Here is a 4844-nt window from a genome sequence, read left to right on the forward strand (position 1 = left end):
CAAAGTCAAGTATTACAATGACATGTGCAAAGACCTGGAAGTAGAAAACCAAAAGGGAAGAATATGCTTGATATTTCTCAATCTGAAAGAACTGAAGAAAAAATTCAAGCCTCGAGTGGCAATACTGAAGGATTCTAAGGGGAAAATATTAAACGACACAGGAAGCATTAAAAGAAGATGGAAGGAAGAGGTGGGGCCAAGATGATGGAGTAGTCAGATGCTTCCGGTGGTCCCTCTTACAACAAAGACCAGAAAAAATCAATTATATATGACAATGTAGGAGCCCTAAACATCAAAGGCAAAGTTGAGGAATTGGACTGAGTGGCAGGGGGAGAGAGAGATGGTTTGGAAGCAGCAAGGAGTTACCAGACCTGACCGAGCATGAGCCAGAGCCTTTCAGGCTGGATCAGCTCATGGTGAGTGGTGAGGGAAGCAGTGGCATTTGGGATGCATTTTCCACATTGGGAGAGACCCAGCAGCAGAGAGTCTACTTGGCCATCTAGAACCAGTGAGAAGCAGCCCTTGATTGGTGAAAGATAGTTGTTTGCATCTGGCCTACCGTGCAGATCTAAAAAAAACCCTTGGGGAAAAATTCTCTCCCATTTACCTCCCCACTCCCTACTCTGCACTGGGTCAAGGATGGCTTTAGTGATTCTGAGTCCTCTGGGCTGGAAGCAGGACCTGTCACGTGCCCTGAACAATTCTCTTGACCTTGGAGAGGGAACAAATTAACAAATAGGGGGAAAAATATTCTGCTGGCTCCCATAAGCCAGGAACTCAGGGTAAGCACAGCTCCTTTGCCTAGGCACAGGCATAAGGGGGTCCATGGACTTTGAGCGCCTTTCCACCTGCAGAGACTTGTGTGGGCCCAATTCAACAGCGTAGGACCTCATTACCACAGTACAACAGGGTATATACCAGAAGTCTAAGGTTAACTGTTTCAGCTGTGAAGTAGAAGGTTTGTGATGTTTGACACTGCTCTTCCCATTAAGCAGGGGTCTCACCTACCCACGTCAGGGGTCTGAGGACTGGTGGCTCCACCCACGTCACCAAGCTACCTGCAACAGGGGTCCAGAATAAGCAGTGTCCCCTAGTCCTTACAGTCAACAGCATAGGGTGCTCATAGTCCAGCTGTAAAACCCACCCACTTACATGCTCTAGGGAACAGGGACACGCTTTCCTCCCAGACACTCAGGAGAGTCCATCAGCCCCCTACCTTGCTCAGTGTGTTACCCTTGCTGCAGCTGGATGCCTATGCCTACACCAATCACCCATGCCTGTCTAAGACTGTAGGTGAAAGCCTGCACCACCCACTTGGTGGATGACTACCTGAACACCTGAGCTGAATCCATACAGGAGGAGTTGGTGGACTCCTGGGATCACATACCCAGGGGCAGTTCTGGCCATGTGGTGGCAGGATTTTGGAGCTTCAGGAGTGCCAGTGATTGGGCTAGCTCACACAAGCAGCCTATTTGGGCATATCAAAACAAACCAAAAAAAGGAGAAAGGACACAGTAAGCAAACACAAAATAAATACATATAATACTTATTAATGACATAGAGACAACAGTCAATATCAAATCACATAAAGAGGCACACCATGATGGCTTCAGCAAGCTCCCAAAATAAAGACACAAGAAACTTTTTGGGGGAAGAGAACTTTTTGGAATTGCTGGAGGCAGAATACAAAAGATTAATATACAGAGCTCTTCAAGAGATCAAGAAGGAGTTCTTTCCAAATGCAGACCAAGCGACAGAGGAACTTAAGAAGATTAGATAAAAGCATAATGACAAACTTAACAGGCTGAAAGAATCCATAGAGAGACAGCAATCAGAAATCCAGAAGATTAACAATAAAATTTAAGAATTGGACAACTCAATAGAAAGTCATAGGAGCAGAACTGAGGCAATCGAAGTTAGAATTAGTGAGATTGAAGATAAAGCACTTAACACCAAATTATTTGAGGAAAAATCACAAAAAAGGATTTAAAAAAATGAAGAAACCCTAAGAATTATGTGAGACTCTATCAAGAGGAATAACCTACAAGTGATTGGAGTACCATAACAGGGGGGGATAACAGAAAATACAGAGAGAATTGTTGAAGATATGTTGGCAGGAAACTTCCCTGATATCGTCAATGATGAGAAGATATCTATCCACTATGCTCATCAAAACCCACATAAGGTAGATCCTAAAAGAAAGTCACCAAGAGATATTATAATCAAACTTGCCAAACAAAAGATAAACAGAGAATTTTAAGGATAAACAAAAAGTCATCTACACAGGAGAGTAAATAAGAATAAGCTCAGAATACTCAGCAGAAACCATGCAGGCAAGAAAGCAATGGGATGACATATATACAGCTTTGAAGGAAAAAAAAAATTGGCAGCCAAGAATTATATATCCAGCAAAATTTGCTCTCAGATAAGATGGGGAAATTAGTGCATTTCCAATAAACAGAAGTTTAGGGAATTTGCAAAAATCAAACCAAATTACAAGAAATACTAAAGGGAGTTCTCTAGTTAGAAAATAAATAACATCACATAACAACCCAAGACTAGAACACAGGACAGACCAACCAGATATCAATCCAGATAGGGAAGTCACAAAAATAAATCAAAGTTAAAATACTGAAAATAGGTAAAAAGAGAAGTCAATACCTAGAAGATGAAAACATTAAAAAAACAAAAAGAGGGACTAAAAAATGTAGACATAGATTTTTCATATGGAGAGGAAGTCAAGGCAATAAAAAGAAATAAAAGACTGGTTTAAACTTAGAAAAATAGGGGTAAATATTAAGGTAACCACAAAGGAAACTAACAATCTTATGCATCAAAATAAAAAAAACAGAGTTCTGGCAAAATGGCGCTCTAGGCAGAAGCACCACGCCGTCCCTCCACAGCAAAGATCCGGAAAACTAAGCCGAACAGAGAACACAACAATCCTGAAACCCTAAAACATCAAATGAAGAGATAAAGAACTCAGCAAAGCAACAAATGCAGTGAGAAAACTGACAGAGAACGGAGATCGAGCAGAAATTCATGCAGAGGTCCCCTACCAGCTAACGCAGCACGGATCCACAATCTTGGACTCCTATCGGAGACCAGCAAATGGGGTACGAGAAAGCAACCTCATGGAGCATCCAGCAGGAGACAAAACAACCGGTAATTTGCGATATATGCTTTCCACCCCCACCCTTCTTCACCCCGACTTGGCCTCCTCTGCTTCCCATGGCCACAATCTCTTGACCAGGAAACACCGGCTGCTTGGATTCCACACACCCGAATGGGCCGGCTCACTGAGTGCCATTTGTTGGCTGCTGGTGTTGCTTTTTTTCCACTTCTTTTGATTTCTTCCTTACCTCTCACCACCTCTCCCTCATTTCACTCAAATACCTGGCTCCATGCACCATCTTTGCTTCTTCCTGAAGGGCAGCAGAGCTCTGGTAATTTGTGCTATACACTTTCCGACTGCCTACCCTTCTTCACCAACACGCGGCCCCCTCTGATTCCCGTGGACACAGTCTCTTGTCCAAGAAACACCAGCCCACACTAGCTGGTCTCTGAGTGCCACTTGTTGGCTGCTAGTGTTGTTTTTTTTTCTGCTTCTTTTGATTTCTTCCTTACCTCTAACTACCTCCCCCTCCTTTTGCTCAAATACCTGGGTCCGTGCGCCATCTTTGCTTCTTCCTGAGGGGCTCTGGAGCTCCATTCAAGCATGGAGCTGCTTCCCGGTCTGGGCTGCCACACTGGTGGGATCCCGGGGCTTTTGTTTGTTTGTTTTGAATTGTTTGTTTGTTTTCTTTTCCTTTTCTTGAGTTGGAAGCCCTTACTGGCCAGGCAGTGCTGCATGGCAACGAGACTGCCCCCTCAGCTTGCACAGACCTGCAGAGAGATCCCTGAGGGCATTTCTCTTTTTGTTGGGTTTTTTTTTTCTATTTTTTTGGAGGCTTGTTCTTGTTCTCTTTTTTTAATTTTAATTTGTTTTGTTTTCTTTTCCCTCTTTTTCCCTTTTTGTCTTTTTTCATTGCTCAGTTTCTCGTTTCTCTATATCTTCCTTCTCTTTCTGTTCCCTGAATACCTATAGTTGTATACCTCTACGCCTTCTACCCAGGCTGTACTGCAACACCTGAGAGCGACTTCCCCAGAACTCATAGCTGCACTGGTGGGATCCCTGGGAAATTTGCGGTTCTTTAACATTTCCAGTTTTTATTTATTCATTCTTTTCTTTTCTTTTCTTCCTCTTCTCCTTTCTGTTTTTCTCCATTTCATAGTCTCTCATCTCTCTACTCCAAAGGCAAGCTCCCTAGCATTCTTTTTTGTTTGTTTGTATGATTTTGGCTCTTGTTCCTCTCTCCTCTCTCCCATATCCATCTTAGCTCCACACATAGCAATCTCCCCTCTGCATCATGACTACCTGTGCCGTGCGCTTGACATCACACCACCAAGAAGCACAGGCACGGCCTGCTGGAACCTACCCTGCACTGATTATCGACCCGCTCTGGTGGCTGTAGTAAGTGCCACAAACAACCTGTCCCAGTAACTCCTCTTCAGCTAGACCTGCCCTGCCGTACCATATATGAGTGATTCACCCTGCCAATTGGAGAAGGAGGCAAAAAATATTGGGCCAAAGATGAGCAAACAACAAAGAACACGCAGCCCAACTGCTCAGACATAACCAAATTAAAAAAAAAAATGGATGAAACAAACAAATCTACAATCAATAAATAAGGGAAAAAAACTACTGAATGCCCCGAAGACAGCAGACAATATCAAAACATTTACAAAAACAGGACAGGATGGTTCCAGTAGGCATCCAAAATAAAACACCAGATGACTCTTCT

Source organism: Trichechus manatus, unplaced genomic scaffold (genome assembly GCF_000243295.1).
Source record: "Trichechus manatus latirostris isolate Lorelei unplaced genomic scaffold, TriManLat1.0 scaffold00034, whole genome shotgun sequence".
NCBI classification, from domain to species: Eukaryota; Metazoa; Chordata; class Mammalia; order Sirenia; family Trichechidae; genus Trichechus; species Trichechus manatus.